The sequence below is a fragment of the Trachemys scripta genome, chromosome 2 (assembly GCF_013100865.1).
Source record: "Trachemys scripta elegans isolate TJP31775 chromosome 2, CAS_Tse_1.0, whole genome shotgun sequence".
NCBI classification, from domain to species: domain Eukaryota; kingdom Metazoa; phylum Chordata; order Testudines; family Emydidae; genus Trachemys; species Trachemys scripta.
The window spans coordinates 244,964,085-244,981,550 of record NC_048299.1 but is presented as its reverse complement, the minus strand read 5'-3'; the positions used below and the strand labels follow the sequence as shown (position 1 = coordinate 244,981,550).

Genomic DNA, 17,466 nt, shown 5'->3' with positions numbered 1-17,466 from the left:
CCCTGCCAATCAGCATCTCATCAGTCTTATCTAGATTAAGTTTAAATCAAATGGCTTTCGTCCAGGTCCCTATTGCCACAGCACAACGGGAAAATAAGAAAATAAGTGTTTTTGCCTTTGGTGAAAAGGAAATAAGAATTGAGTGGCACAGCCATACTGCTGACACTGAAAGACTGCTACGTGTTAGTTAATTTTCTACCCTAATGTATATAACATTACTGGCAATTATGACTTAAGTATACAAAAGACAAAAGAGAGATAAACATGCATTATTACATGGACACAAAAACACCAACCCGATCTTTGTTTAAATAAATTTTGGCCAATAAATATTCTCATTTCTTAAATGTGATATGTTGATTTAGTGGGTAGACACTGTGCTGCATTTTAAAGGATTTTTTTAAATGTAACAGGTTCAAGACTGCTTAATGTTTTCTTTACATGCCCTGTACCATCTGCCTGCACTACTTTACTTGTACTAATTTACCTATCAAATAATATTAGTTTCTTTGCTTATTAATTAATATTAGTTGGTAAATCTGAAAAGGCGCCAAATCAAGTATTAGCAAAACAACTGTAAGTGTAAACAGAAGCCAAACACAATACACTTGGAGAGAAGGAATGGGGAGATCACAAAATGAAAAAGAAACAAATTCCACTTTGAATTACTAAGTCTTCCACACTGCATCTAAGAGCATTGCTAACTTAACACAGGTGTACACCACATGAGCTCATGAAAAAACTTGATTGTGAAGGATGTAATGATGGTTCTATGTCCAGAGTACATTTAATCCAAAGTCCACTTACGCATCTGTTATATATTTATGTCTTTTTTTTTAAACCAGTACTTTCAGAGACATTAAAATAGTCCATCATCTACACTTAAAAGTACAGTACACTTAAAAGACCATACGCTAACATAAGGCTGTGAAGCAATAAAACTGTTGTGGTAAGGTACAGTAGTGCCCTATACTGATTGCTGGCCACCAACTGCTGAACTAAGGTTATACTTGAGTATACCTAGAAGCCCTAATCATGGACCAGGACTTCATTGAACTAGGCGATGCACAGACAGAGAACAAAGAGATGGTCCCCACCCTATAGAGCTTACAATGTAAGTATAAAACAAGAGACAACAGATGGATACAGGGGAGTATAAGGAAGCAATGAGAATATTGACCAACATAATAGGCTGCAGTTTGAGCACAGAACCAGCCTAACTATTGTCAAGCCTTCTGTAGGCATCAAAACAAAGAAGTTTTAAGGGGGATTCTGAAGGAGGAGAATGAAATTATTTTGTGGATATTTCCTCCCAAGCATGAGGGGCAGCATGGGAGTAAGCACAATGGTGATTGTTTGAAAATCTAACACATGGGTGAAGAAGGCTGCCATTATGGGCCAGAGGTATGAATCAAATCTTGATGGTAAATGACAGATGAGAGATAGGGCAGGGATAGGCCATAAAGGGCCTTCAAAGTGAAGACAAATGGCTTATGCTTGATACGAAAGAGAAGGTAGAGCCAGTGCAGGGATGCAAAGAGATGCATGGCAGACTTAGAGCGATGGGCTATGAAAATGATCTTTGCAGCAGCATTTTGAATGGGTGTGAGTGGAGCAAGACTGCATTTTTGCAAGGCCAGACAGAATGATGTTGCAGTAATCAACATGCAAAATGATGAGGAGAGTTTTAGTTGTGTGGATGGATAGGAAAGACCATATGTTAGAGATGGTATCCAGAAAGAATCTGCATAGAATCAGACATAGCCTGGATGTGAGGACTTAGAGATAGCCGAAATTTAGGCATCCAACTTGGAGAACACTGGCTTTAATCTTTATTATAATTCAGTCCATGTTGTAACACTCACAGTAGTAAATCCTATAGTGAAGATGGAATTTTTCATACAGACTTAGGGTACAGGCCAGGCATACATTCATAAGCCCTCATTGCAGAGAGAGGTGACAACAAAAAGCTTGCATATGTCAGCTGAATTTCTCAGTCTTTTTTATTTTTCCTTTTTTTCTCTGCTCTTATGTTCTTTCCCAGTCTACTGGTTTCCTTTGTTCTGGCCCCACTTTAGTTCCTTTACCTCAGTTACATGCGCTTGACATTATTTGCTTATACATTTTAATTTCCTTGTTATCTTTCCTTCCTATTTAGGTCATACATCAGGATGTCCTGAATCTATTACTATTAGATAGGTAGGTGAAATATTTTCAGGGAATAGTTTATTGGTCAAGAAATGCAGTTTTGGTCAACCTGAAACTATTTGTGAATTCTCATCAAATTCACCAAAAAGTTTTGTCTGAACTGAAAAATCAAAATGTTTTGATTTGTTTAGACTTTGTCATTCACAGTGGTAATTCGCAGTCATTCATAATGACAATGAATAGTCCAGAGAGAAAAAAGAGAAAATGACTCTATAAGCGTGGTGGTAGGGCACTAACCTAGGAAATCACAGCCCAGTGGTTATGGCACTCTCCTGCAATGTGGGAGATTTAATTTCAAATCCCTTCTCCAAATCCAGCACAGGCAGGAATTGAACCCCAGCCCCTCCCCCCCACATTCCAGATGAATGCCTTAACTACTGGGCTAAAGGTTATCAAGAGGGTACCACCACTTCCTGCTGTTTTGTGAATTTAGTCCTCTTTTGCTTTCGTTAAAATGCCTGAAATCAAAACAAAAATTTTTGAGTTGGGTTAAATTAAATGTTTCATTTAATCTGATCCAAAATGTTTTCCAACTTTTTGATTTGCCAAAAATTCTGAAAAAATTTGTTTTTGGTTTGACCCAAAACATTTTTTGTTAAATTTTCAGACTTGCCTGTGAACCAAAAAAATCCATCATTTGCCCAGCTCTAGTTGCTGCACTGTCTTCACGGCATAGAACAAGGTTGAGGTCCCACATAAGTGTACGGTTTCTTATGGTGGGTGAGTGTTTTCAATGCCTTTACTCATAGACTCATAGACTTTAAGGTCAGAAGGGACCATTATGATCATCTGGTCTGACCCCCTGCATGCTGCAGGCCACAAAACCGTCCCTACCCCTTCCCTGGACTCTGCTGTTGAAGTCCCCAATCCTGTGTTTTAGTGACTTCAATTGGCAGAGACCCTCCTGCTAGCGATCCCTGCCCCATGCTGCGGAGGAAGGCGAAAAACCTCCAGAGGCTCAGCCAATCTACCCTGGAGGAAAATTCCTTCCCGACCCCAAATACGGCGATCAGTAAGACCCCGAGCATGTAGGCAAGAGTCTCTAGCCTGACCCCTGTTAGCCATTATACTATTTACCTACCATTGCTTGGTATTCCTTGGCTACTATGTTTAAGGAAGCATTTAATCGTTGGGTGAGCAAATATAGTGACCCAGTCCACCTTACCATGGAAGGAGGTAATAGCAGCCAAATGTACTCTGATGGAACTTGTGGATAGCCCCGATTTTTTAAGTCCTAGAATATAGTCCAGAATCCTCTGTAGGGGAGATGGGGATTACTGTGGTAAAATCTGATTATCTTGGCACCAGGTGCAGAATCATTTCCACTTATGGATATACATCTTTCTTGTGCCTAGTCTCCAACTGTTCAGTAATATATCTTTTACTTCCTCAGAACAGGCCTCCTTGACTCCAGTCAGCCATGGAGTAATCAGGCCTTGAGGTGGAGGACAGCGAGGTTGGGATGGTGGACGGGTCCCGCATCTGTTTGAGGCGGCTTCACTGCCATCAGATGTAGGTATGGGAACCACGTTTTTCTGGGCCGTGTGGGTGCTATGAGAATAATCCTGGATTTATCCTGCTTGATCTTGTGAATGACTCAGCTTCAGAGTGGAGTCGGAGGAAATGCATACATCAGTGGTGCCTCCTATTTTCTGAGGAGAGCATTGCTTAGGGAGTGGTGTTCCAATCCCGCCCTGGAACAGTATTGTGGGCACTTCGCATTCTGAGCTGTTGAAAATAGATCTATGGTGGGGAATCCCCATCGTTTGAATATGGATTTGAGAATTTCGGGATCCATCTCCCATTCGTGGGTTTGTGAGAAGTCCCTGCTTAGTATATCTGCTGCTGTATTCTGACATCCCAGCAGATAGGATGCCAATATCTCTATGTTGTTGGTGATGCACCAATTCCAAAGTGGTATTGCCTCTGTACATAGGGAGTATGATCGTGCTTCCCCTTGGTAAAACATGCATGCAATATTGTCCATGAGGATCTTGATGGCATAGTTCTTGAATTGAGGGAGAAAATGGTCGCATGCATTTTGGACTGCCCTTAGCTCCAGTAAGTTTATGTGCAGGTTGGACTCTGCTGGGGTCCAGCGGCCTTGGACCGTATTGTTGAGTGTATGTGTGCCCCCCAACCTATTATGGAAGTGTCATTGTCACAGTTGGAGTTCTTTGTTGGAAAGGGACTCCTGAGCAGACGTTCTTTGATTGTGTCCACCGTATTAACAAGTCTTTTAATTTCTGTGAGGCATCTGTTGAGAGTGTGTCTGTGCGGTATATACACTGTTCGAAGCCAGGCCTGCAAGCATCACATGTGGAGTCTGGCATGTTTGACAACAAGCGTTGTTGCCAACTCCAAGAGTTTTAAACATGTTTTGGCGGATGTTTGTGGGCTTTCCCTCACCGTTGAAATTAGATTGACTGGAGTGAGGAAGCACTGTTGGGGTAGCATTGCTGTTAGAGAGTCGAGACAGGCTCCTATGAATTCCAACTTTTGGACAGGAACCAGTCTGGACTTTTGCACATTTATTTGCAATCCTAGGTTCAAGAAAAGGGTTATTGTTCTCTGCGTGGCATTTATTGCTTCTTGCTGTGTTTGTGCCCATATGAGGCAGTCATCCAAGTATGGAAATATTACTCCGTGTCTGCAGAAATGAGCTGCAATGACAACGAGAACCTTGGAAAAAACAGTTGGGGCAGTGGTTAGGCTGAAGGGTAGTACTCTGTATTGGAAATGCTGTTTCCCTAGGGTGAATCTCAGGAATCTTCTATGTGATGGTGGATAGTAATATGAAAATAAGTGTCCTGAAGGTTGAGGGCTGAGAGCCAATCTCCCTTTTCTAATGCTGGAATTATTGTGGCTAGAGTCACCATTTTGAAATGTGTTCTCATGAATTTGATGAGTTTGCGTAAATCCAGGATGGGTCTCCACCCACCGATATTTTTCCGAGTTAGAAAGTAGTGTGAATAAAAATCTCTCCCCCTGTGTTGCAATGGTACAGGATTCATGGCACCTAATTGTACGAGGTGGTTTATTTCCTGTAGTAATAGGTCCTTGTGAAAGGGATTCCTGAAGAGGGACAGGGAAGAGGGGTGGGTAGGTGAAATAGAAAAAAGGGGATGGAGTAGCCCTTCTGGATAATCTCAAAAATCCATTTGTCTGTCATAATGATGTTCCGGACTGGGTAGTATGGTGATAAGGTGGTCTCCAAATGGGCGGAGGACCATTTCTGATTTCGGAGTCAGAGAGTGTGGAGGTCTCGTGCCTTCGACCACACCTTCAAAATCATTGTCAAGAGATGGATTGTTGAGGTTGGAGGCTGATCTTGGTTCTGCCGACATGTGTTCTGTCTTTGTTTACGCCATTGGTCGTACTGTCTTTGGGGCTGAAAGTATGGCATAGGCCAGAATCTCTGGTTGTAAAACCTGCCTTATTTCTTTTTGTTTGCAAGTACATATATGTCCAGGGTTTTTAAGGTCGCCCTTGAGTCCTTAGGGTGTTTAAAGATGTCATAACTATAAAGGGAAGGGTAACAGCCCTCCTATGTACAATACTATAAAATCCCTCCTGGCCAGAGACTCCAAAATCCTTTTACCTGTAAAGAGTTAAGAAGCTCAGGTAACCTGGCTGACACCTGACCCAAAGGACCAATAAGGGGACAAGATACTTTCAAATCTTGGTGTGTGGGGGGGAGGCTTTTGTTTGTGCTCTTTGTTTTGGTGGTTGTTTGCTCTTGGGACTAAGAGGGACCAGACATCAATCCAGGCTCCCCAAATCTTTCTGAACAAGTCTCTCATTTTTCAAACTTGTAAGTAAACAGCCAGGCAAGGCGTGTTAGCTTTATCTTTGTTTTCTCAACTTGTAAATGTACCTTTTTGCTAGAGTGTTTACCTCTGTTTGCTGTACCTTTGAACCTAAGGCTAGAGGGGATTCCTCTGGGCTCTTTAAGTTTGATTACCCTGTAAAGTTATTTTCCATCCTGATTTTACAGAGACGATTTTTACCTTTTTCTTTAATTAAAAGCCTTCTTTTTAAGAACCTGATTGATTTTCCTTGTTTTTAGATCCAAGGGGGTTGGATCTTGATCCACCAGGAGTTGGTGGGAGAAAGGAGGGGGGATGGTTAATTTCTCCTTGTTTTAAGATCCAAGGGGCTTGGATCTGTATTCACCAGTGAATTGGTGAAGAGTCTCTCAAGGCTACCCAGGGAAGGGAATTAGCACACTGGGAGTGGTGGCAGCGGACCAGATCTAAGCTGGTAGTTAAGCTTAGAAGTTTTCATGCAGGCCCCCACATCTGTACCCTAAAGTTCAGAGTGGGGAAGGAGCCTTGACAAAAGATATATCGGTTTTGTCTGCGAATTGTTTTTGACCCTTGAAGAGGTGGTTCTCAATCGTTACCTGGACCTCCCTTGGAATCTGGAGAACTGGAGCCAGGATGCATGGCACATGACCATGGATGTCGCAATGGATCATGCTGCCGAGTCTGCAGAGTCAAGAGAGGCCTGTAGGGCCATCCTGACGATGAGAGACCCTTTGGAAATGTTCTCCTTATATCGTTCTTTTTTGTCATCTGGTAAATTTTCAATAAATTCTGACATTTTGGAGAACATATTGTGTGTATATTTAGCCAGCAGGGCTGTATAGTTGGCTATGTGAAACTGAAGTGTAGCTGAGGAAAGGACAGTTACCTGTTCCGTAACTGGCGTTCTTCGAGGTGTGTTGCTCCTGTCTATTCCACAGTAGATGTGCGTGCTTGCCAGGTGCATCGGTGCCGGAAGTTTTTCCCTTAGTAGCATCCGTAGTGGGGGAGCACCGCTGCGACCCCTGGAGCGGCGCCGACATATCACACCATAAAGGGGGCTGCGTGCTCCCCCCACCCTCAGTTCCTTCTTGCCAGACAACTCCGACAGAGGGGAAGGAGGGTGGGATGTGGAATAGATAGGAGCAACACATCTCGAAGAACGCCAGATACGGAACAGGTAACTGTCCTTTTTTCTTCCAGTGATTGCTCCTGTGGATTCCACAGCAGGTGACTCCAAGCTATATCTGACGGAGGTGGGTAGGAGTTCTAAATGATAAAGGTTATGGGTTATCTGGGCGGAGCACCGCCCTACCAAACCCGGCGTCATCCCTTGCTTGCGAGACGATCGCACGGTGCGATGCGAAAGTATGGACAGAGGACCATGTAGCAGCCCTACATATGTCCTGAATAGGGACATGAGCCACATAGGCCGCAGACGAGGCCTGGGCTCTCATCGAATGCGCCTTAACAATAGGAGGCGGGGGGACCCCAGCCAGGTCATAACACATGCGTATGCACGAGGTGATCCAGTGGGAAATCCGCTGAGTGGAAACCGGTTGCCCTCTCATGCGCTCGGCCATAGCAATGAAAAGCTGAGGGGATGCCCGAAATGGCCTTGTTCGATCTAAGTAAAAGGCCAGTGCCCTACGCACATCTAGCATGTGTAGGCAGCATCCCTCATTGGAGGAATGGGGCTTAGGACAGAGGATCGGGAGGAAAATATCCTGATCCATATGGAAAGCCGAGACCACCTTCGGCAACGAGGCAGGGTGAGGGCGGAACTGAACCTTGTCCTTATGAAAGACCGTATACGGTTCAGAGGTCAGGGGCCTGAGCTCGGAGACCCGGCGGGCTGAGGTGATAGCCATTAAGAACGCCACCTTCCACGACAGGTGGGACCACGAACACGTGGCTAATGGCTCAAAAGGAGGCCCTGTGAGGCGGGAGAGTCGTGGTCTATATGAAACGCTGAGACCACCTTTGGCAGGAAGGCTGGGTGCGGGCGAAGCTGTACCTTCCCCTTATGGAAGACAGTGTACAGGGGGTTCCGAGGTGAGCGCCCTAAACTCCGAAACCCTGTGGGCTGAGGTGATAGCCACCAAAAACGCCACTTTCTCAGATAAGTGGGACCAGGAAAAAGTGGCCAAGTGCTCAAAGGGAGGTCCCGTGAGGCATGACAGAACCAGGTTCAGGTCCCAAGGGGGAACCGGGGGTCTAGCATAAGGGAACGCTCTACCCAAAGCCTTTAAAAAGCTAGAAGTCATGTGGTGGGAGAACAATGACTGTTCAGCCACCGGAGGGTGGAAGGCCGAAATGGCCACCAGGTGCACCCTGATTGAAGAGGGGGCTAGCCCTTGGGTCCTAAGGGACAGGAGGTAGTCCAGGACCAGCTGGAGTGGAGTGGACGCGGGGGAGGAACCTCTCTCCCTCGCCCATGAGGAGAACTGATACCACTTAGCCAGGTAGGTCCTCCATGTGGACGGCTTCCTGCTTTCAAGCAGGACCCGTCTAACAGCCTCGGTACACCTCCCCTCCTCCGCATCTAGCCACGGAGCAACCACGCTGCCAGGTGCAGCGGGGCCAGGTTGGGATGGAGGAGACGACCTTCCTTCCTGGGAAAGGAGGTCCGGGCGGAGCGGCAGCCTGCGAGGGGGGGCCACCAAGAGTTGCAGTAGGGTCCTGTACCAATGTTGATGGGCCCAATCCGGGACTATCAGGATAATTCTCGCCCCGTCTGACTTCACCTTCTGTAGGACCCTGCCTATGAGGGGGAAGGGCGGGAAGCCGTACATCAGGGCCCCAACCAATCGAGCAGGAACGCGTCCGTCATGGCCCCATCGCCTTCTATCACCCTGGAACAGAACCTGGGACAGAGGCAGTTCTGGGCGGTGGTGAATAGATCCACCTGGGGAGTGCCCCACTGAAGGAAAATCCATTCTGCCACCTTTCTGTGCAGGGACCACTCGTGCTGATGTGAGAACACCCTGCTCAGGCGATCTGCGAGAGTGTTGCTTTCGCCCGGTAGGTGGAACGCTCGGAGGATGTTGTGGGCTATACAGAACTCCCACAGGAGTTGGGCTTCCTGGCATAAGGCCCTGGAGCACATGCCCCCTTGCCTGTTGATGTAATACATTGCAGTGGTGTTGTCCATGAGGACTCTGACCACCTTCCCTTGTAAGTGCTGGCGAAAGGCCAGGCACGCCAGGTGCACAGCCCTGAGTTCCCTAACATTTATGTGCAGGGTCAGTTCCTCGGGTGACCACATACCCTGGGTCCTGATGTCCCCCACACGGGCTCCCCAGCCCAGGTCCGAGGCATCCGACACTAGCTCTAGTGAGGGAGAGGGGTCTCGGAAGGGGATTCCCCGGAGCATGTTGCTCAGAAGAGACCACTATTGAAGGTCTGCAACCACCGTTAGCGGGACCGTGACAACCTTGTCCAGGCCGTTCCTGGCCTGGGAATAGCGGGAGGCCAACCAGAGTTGGAGGACCTCATCCGGAGCCTGGCATGTCGCATCACTGTGGTGCATGCTGCCATGTGGCCGAGGATTTGAAGTCATATCCAAGCCATGGTTACCGGGAAGGCCGTGACCGAGGCCTCTGAGTGCTTCGAACCTGTCCTTTGGAAGGAAGGCCGTGGCCACCTGGGAGTCCAGCAGCGCTCCTATGAATTCTATGCACTGGACTGGAACTAACGTGGATTCCTCCTCGTTTACCACTAGGCCCAGAGCGGAGCAGGTGCATAGCAAGAGGGAGACTTGCTGCTGCACCTGGGACCGGGACTTGCCCTTGAGCAGTCAATCGTCCAGGTAGGGAAAGACCTGCAGCCCTCTCCTCCTGAGGTGGGCCGCTACCACTGCCATACATTTAGTGAAAACCTTAGGGGCTGTTGAGAGGACAAAGGGAAGGACCGTAAACTGGTAGTGGTCTTGACCCACCAGGAAATGGAGGAAGTGTCTGTGACCTTCGAAAATGTGGATGTAGAAGTAGGCATCCTGAAAGTCCAGCGCTGCAAACCAATCCCCTGGGTCTAGGGAGGGAATAATAGAGGCTAGGGACACAATGCGTACCAAGAACTGGTTGAGCTTCTGTAGATCGAGGATGGGCCGAAGCCCGCCCTTCGCCTTCGGGATGAGGAAATACCTGGAATAGAATCCCTTGCCCCGGAATTCCCAAGGTACCCTCTCCACGGCTCCCAGGGAGAGGAGGCGCTGTACCCCATAACCAGGGGGAGCACAAATTCCGGGTCCTCCGCCAATTCCCTGGCCAGAGGGCAACTGGGAGGGGGCGAAACAAACTGCAACCTGTACCCCAGGGATACAGTGTTGAAGACCCAGCGATCCATAGTAATATGGGACCATTGCAAACGGAAGGCAGGTAAATGATTTGCAAACCTGAACTGTATTAACTGGGCGGAGGGGGGTTAACCTGGCAACAGGCCCAGTGACCCCCCCGCAAGCAGTCAAAAACGCCGCTTCCCTGGCCTTCTGGCCTTAGAGGGCCCTGGACGAGGGGCCGAGCGGGATTGGCATTGTGACCGGCGCCTCTGCTCCCGCTGCTTCTTAGGCGGGGGCTCATATCTACCTCGAGCCTGTGGAGCGGAGGTGTGAGGCCTGAGCTTGTCCTTGGCCGGTGGGGCGTATAGGCCCAGCATCTGCAGGGTAGTACGGGAGTCTTTCATTCCATGCAGACGCGTATCTGTTTGATCTGCAAACAGGGCTGGACCATCGAACGGGAGGTCCTGTATTATTGACTGTGACTCAGCCGATAGGCCAGAGAGCGAAAGCCAGGACGCCCTTCTCATGGAGATCGCCGCGGCCATTGAATGAGCGGCCGTGTCCGCCGCATCGGAGGCCTCCAGGAGCGCCGCTTTAGCCACCGCCACACCCTCATCCACAAGAGCCCGGGACTCCTTCCTGTCCTTCTCAAGGAGGGAGGGCTCACTGGCGGCAAGAAGGAACTGAGGGTGGGGGGAGCATGCAGCCCCCTTTATGGTGCGATATGTCAGTGCCACTCCAGGGGTCGCAGCGGTTCTCCCCCACTACGGATGCTGCTAAGGGAAAAACTTCCAGCACTGGTGCACGTGGCGAGCATGCCCACCTACTATGGAATACACAGCAGCAATCACTCGAAGAAGAACAGGCTTTCCACCCAAAAAGGTCTAGCCTTTCCCACTCTTTATCGTATGGGGTCATTCAGGCCTGGTGTTGTTTCCCCCTTTTATTGACCACCTCCACCACTAAGGAGTTTGATGTGAGGTATGTGAATAAAAATTCAGCCTCTTTAGCTGGCACATAATATTTTTTGTCAGACCTTTTACACGAAGGTAGTGCTGTAGCAGATGTCTGCCAGATTATTTTTGCAGGCTCCATGATAGCATCATTAATTGGCAAGGCTATGTTTGCCACTGGGGATGTGTGCGGGGTTGCACCCCTTCGGATGTCACATGATGTGCCAAGATACCACTGAGCCTGCCTGTTATGCCAACCTAGCACCCTTTTTACCTGTCTTGCTGAGCCAAACTATTAAGCTTCCTCCAGCACACACACAGGCAGGGCCACCCCAAATTGCAGAACAAAACAGACACTGAGATCAGTTCTCGGAAGGCTCAGATTAAGAGACTTGCCCAAGCACGCAGGTGTCCACTTCCCTTGGAATGCAGACCCAAGATATATTAGATTAGATATTAGATAAAGATATATTATGAAATCCGCCTCCTCCCTCAATGTGGAGGAAGGTATGCTCAGCCTCTTACCCCCCATCTTCAATTATGAATTGTACACACAGGGTTATGTTATAAACAAGAAATAAGTTTATTAACTACAAAAGGTGAATTTTAAGTGAATATGAGAGATAATAGACAGAACAAAGCAGATTGCTGAGCAAATACATAAAGTATGCAAACTAAGCTCAATATACTTAAGAAACAGGTTAAAAAATGTAATTTCTTACCCTAAATGTTATTTTAGGCAGGTTGCAAAGTTTGTGTGGTTCAGAGTTCCAGTTATATTTCTTTTCAGACCGTATCCTAGTCTCAGTCTGGATTCCTCCCCTGCCTTCCCTTCAGGTGGCTTTAGCAGTCCTTCTTCTTGGGCAGACAGGCTATGGGGAGGAGGAGTCCCGTTTGCCTTCCGCTCCACTCTTAAATAGGATTTACATAAGGCGGGAATCCTTTGTTTCCCAAATTTAACCCCTGACCCCTCTCAGTGAAAGTTACAAGAAGTCCCAGATAATGTTTAGTGTCAGGTGACAAGACCACCAGACCTAGTAGTGTCACAGTTACATCCCCGGACGCCTCCCAGGAGGGAGAGAGATTAGTATCTTCATGGTTTTGTTGTCCCTTCCTGATGGCTCATCAAATCTGATGGCCTGTTGTCAGGTGGGTGTCTTCCCAATACAAACCCAGTTGTGATTGTTACAGACTCCATATTCCTAACTTTGGATACAGAAATGACACATGCATAAAAATTGGATAATCACATTCAGTAAATTATAACCTTTCCAATGATATTGTACAAGACCCATCTTGCATAAAGTACATCTTAGTTATGTCATATCCATAACATAAGCATATTTCCATAAAGAATATGGAGTGCAATGTGACAGGATGCTTGGAATATTTTATGTTGAGCTTCTGGGTCGTGTCAATGAAATGCCTAGGGATTCAGCAACCCTTTTGAAGAGGTCCTGAAAGAATTTGAAATCATCCCCCATAGTGTGTGTGTGGGTGGCATTATGGTTTCGTCCGGTGATAATGATGAGAGGTGAGTAGGCAGCGAATTATCATGTTTGGCTGTGTCCTCAGGTTTCTTGGTCTCTTCCTCTTGAGTTTCTGAGAGTGCTGGGACAGTTGGTGACGGGGACCTGGCTGTTCTGGAGCTAGGTGGGTTAGGGGGCCTGCGGTTTTGGGCCCTATACATTGCCCATGGATCCCAGTATGACCAGTTAGGTGGGAATGTTATGGGGGGCGGTGACCATACCATCCTCGTATATCCGCAGGTGGTTGGTGATGAAATGGTCCTGGCTTGAGTGAGGAGTGGCAAGGAGTGTATATTATTGCATCCTCCTCCTCTTCTTCATCACTGGAGATAAGAGGGGCTGATCTGCAGGGAGTAGTCAGCTGGCTTGGTACTGATCTGGATGGGTACCCTCTGTACCGAGTAAAGGAAATTCAGGCATTGAGACCACTATCAGGTCCGCATGCCTCATGAATCACTGCAGAACTGTGAGGCTTGGTGTTGGAGATGGCATGGTGAAAGGCCTAGGAGCATGAGTTGAAGCTACCGGTGCTGAGGATTTAGAGCTGTGTGGCATAGGTACAGCAGGTGCCGCCATTGTACCGCTCAGTGCCGAGATCATCTTCGCTGGGTGCCAAGATGAAAGTTTTTATTTTAGTGTGTGAACCTCCTATAGAGCTTGCCTGAATAGGGTCTCTAGCTCTTCAGGAACTCTCTGTGCTGGAGGTTCTTGGTGTCTCGCAGTCAGGCGCTCTCAGTGCTGTAGGCACCGGGGTAGATTTTTCAGTTGGAGATCACTTTCTTTTAGGCGATTCTTGGTGCGGGGATGTCTGTGACCACTTTTTGGTAGCCTTTCTAGGAGTAGCTCCTTGGCAGCCGTTGTTGAAGTGGAGCCCCTGTCAGAGGCTGCTGCTGGTGGCGACCGTTGGCCAGGGGGTGACCTGGACTCGGGGTCGGAGGCTGGCCTGAGGGATTTCTCCATCATGAGGAGCTTCAGTTGGAGATCCCTGGCTTTTTTTGTCCTGGCTGTCAGTTTTCTGCAGTGTGGGCACTTTTGAGTAACGGGTGTCTCGCCAAGCGTGGCTGCCCGAGACGGGTATGGAAAGTCTGCAAGTCAGGCAGCGTTTAAAGTTAGGTGAACTGGGCATGCCTGAGGGAGTTGGTCTCTTGTTTGAGGCTAAAGCTGTATGACTGCTGGAGAGACAGGGGTAGACAGGGAAGGTGAAAGGAATTTTTTTTTTAATGAAAATTAAAGAAATTAGAGTAGGGCAAGTGGATAGGGAAGCTAACTACAATGAATCTAACACTATCACTATGAACTATCTACTATTAATCTTATCTGAGGTAAGAGAGGGAACTGCTGATCACTCAGACTCAAGCCAAAGGCGGTAGAGAAGGAACTGGGGGACAGTTGGCTGCACACCACTATGTAACTGCTTGGAGAGGTGCGAGATGGCTACGGCGCATGCGTTGCCTAACCAGGTTCTGCTACCACAAATCTCCAATTACAGTGCAGGGCATCAAGACCCCTAAAGTGGAGCACCCACAGGGACACTCTTCGAAAAACCATAGCACTTCTCTATCTCCCAAGGGTATTGTGAGGATAAATAAATTAAAAGATTGCTAAGTGCTCAGATACTATAGACATGAGGGCTATATAAATACCTAATATAGATGACCAAGTTCCAGCCACCTGGCTGTATAAAGGTACTCCTGTTAAATAACTATGACTGAGCAAAAAACATTTAATCCATCTTTGTGACAGCAGCCAATAGCATTTTTTGTAGTGGGATACTGAATAAAATAATGCACTTGCATGTAATTGGTTTAAGGCTTCGTACTGTATGATGATGTGCACATGACATTTAAGCTAATGTAAATATTACAAATGAAATAAAGGAGTTAGTTGAATAAAGTCTTGCATTTTGTCCCTAAAATTTTCACAAGTGTAAGCACAGTCTGAATGAGCTCTCCACTGACAGCTAGCTGGGAGAGGGTGAGACTTTAGGAGCAAACTGTATTTACATGAACACACCTACTCTGCCTACATATCCAGCAGATAGAACTGTGTTGCTCAAAGTGACCAACTTTGGCTACTGTTGGGTTACAAATCACTTTAGTACTGAATGCAGAGGTAGTGAAATGTTATCAATGTTGCTGTCCTTATTGTATGAGTAAAGGGAAGCAGAACTGTGCTTAACTTGTCCCGAATGAGGAGGTCACCCTCAGCTCAAAGGATCTCACTAAGCCAGGGGCTCGAATGCCAGATCCCGGTGTGGACTCTCTTTAAGGGTCCCTGGTCTGCTTTAACCTGTTCCTCCTCACTGTTCAAAGATAGAGCTAAATAGGCTACATTAGGAGTCTTTTGGTATTTTAACTGCTCAATAGAGCTGAAATCACTTGTGGAGGAACAGCGTTTCCTTCCAGTCCACTTCCGGTTCCCCCACTAAGAGCTGACAATCAGTAAGAGCTGTAAATCACTGAGAGCTGACAATCACTAAGAGTTGGGTGGAATTGCAAGAGACTGACCTGCAGAGGTCACAGCAGAGAGGCAGCAGGTGGAAGCGGTGAGCAGGCGGCCAGCGGGAGCGGAGAGGAACGAGCGGGGTGGTGAGCGTATCGGCGGCTGGTGGGGCGGCCAGCCAGAGCAAGTGCTGTGATAGTGGAGCAAGCAAAGTGCCTTCTTTCCCCCTACCCCTGCGGGAGGTGAACACACACAGATGCACCTCTGAACCCTGGGTCCTCACTGACCAAGGACAACCACTGTGAGTGGGGTATGGTGAGGGGACAGAGAGGGGCACAGTTATGGAACTTTTGGTTGTAGAACTCAAGAACATGAGGCAGCAGACACTGCCCCACGCACTCTAGGGTGGGCATCCTGCTCACAGTTTTATGGATTATCAATCCTGCTTGCGGCATTTTCCCTAATTAATGTTGGGTGACTTCCCTCCTTTCATTAAAAGTTTCTTTTCTACACTCGGACCCTGTGCTTGTGAGTGGGGAAGTATTGCCTCTCGGGGTACCCAGGGGTGGTGTGTAATTTTCCCAGGTTACTGGATTGGGGCTCTTGGCGGTTTTGTGCTGTATTGTTGAAAAGGAACCCCTAGATATTGAACCCGGCTCTGGTTGCTGCCGGCTCCACCTGGCCGAAGGGTTACAGAAGTAATCTCTAATACACATACCATATGTCTACTGATCGTGTTTTTTTCTTTTATTTATTATTGAAGCATCATCCATTATGAGGTAAAACTTTATATATTTGCTTTTCAAAATTACATAAAAGTAAGGCCTAAAGAAAAAATGCAAAAACCTTCTCAGAGGGTTCTCACAAACTATGAGTGACATTTTGTTCTATTTGGTACCATAGATCCTTGGCTCCCTGACATACTAGTGGAGAGTCCCAGGAAGTCATTCCAGATGGTGGTTTGCCAAGGACAAAACTGAAATGCAGTACATTGCCACACTCAGTTCATAACCACACACAGCAGTAATGCCTTTAACCTCAATTGTTTTTCAAATAGAGTTTATTCAGGCTGCAGGAAGCACAAAGTTGCTGCTGGGTGTTGTAGAAGGATTGCATGAGGATGGGGGCGAGGTCTCAAGAGAGGATATATTTCTTTATTTCCTTCAGGGCTGTTATTTTTTCCACTAAGAGGAGGCAGAGAGAGAAGGGCTACAAGCTGAAAAAGCAGTTTTCAATCAAGAAAACTTCTTTTTGGTTAAGTATTCCCAGTTCGCTACATGCTATTAGGCAAAGGGTATAAATGTGAACAGGTTTCATTTGTACATAAACTTATTAGAACTGTCTGACTGTTTCCAGGATTCTTTTTATATATTGCCCCATTAGGGAACTTTTTATAACATCTATAATGAAGTATAAACATTTCACATTTGGAAGTGTTATGATTCCTGATCCCCAGTACACCACAGTATTTAGATAGCTATTTCTGAGTGAGGCTACCTCAATTGGGGGCAGTTCCTCAGATTTGTTACCTAAAAAGAATGACTCGTGTGAGAATATCCCTCACATCCTCTCTAGTTGTAGATCAACGCAAAAAAATAAAAAATAAAAAAATAAAAATAAATATCATGTAGCTCCTCTGTAACAGCCTTGTCTTCCTTGAGGGCCCCTTTAGCACCTTGATCATCCAGTGGCCCCACTAATTGTTTGATAGGTTTCCTGCTCCTGATATACTTTTAAAAATTTGCTGTTAGTTTTTGTGTTTTTTGCTAGTTGCTCTTCAAATTCTTTTTGGACTGTCTAATTATACTTTTCCAGTTGACTTCCTGGAGTTTAGGTTCCTTTCTATTTTCCTCAGTAGGGTTTGACTTACAATTTTTAAAAGATATATTTTTTGTTTCTAACTTCCTCTTTTACTCTGGTTAGCTATGGTAGCATTTTATTTTGGTCCGCTGACTGTTTTTCTTTATTTGGGGTATACATATAGGTTGAGCCTTGTTTTAAAAAAGTTTCCATGCAGCTTGCAGGCACTTCACTCTTGTCACTGTTCCTTTTAATTTCCATTTAACTATCTTTCTAATTTTTTTGTATAGTTCCCCTTTTTGAAGTTACATGCTACCATGGTGGGTTTCTTTGGTATTTCCCCCTCCTACAAGGATGTTAAATTTCATTACATTATGATTGCTATTACTGAGTGGTTTAGATACATTCACTTTTTGGACCAGATCCTGTGCACCTCTTAGGACTATAAC

General features: G+C 46.5%; 1 protein-coding gene across 7 annotated transcripts in view; it reads right to left on the bottom strand.

Annotated features, from left to right (window-relative positions):
- Positions 1-17,466, bottom strand: part of VPS13B (vacuolar protein sorting 13 homolog B) — a 948,921-nt gene that overhangs the window by 273,390 nt on the left and 658,065 nt on the right. The gene's annotated exons all lie outside the window — the stretch shown is intronic.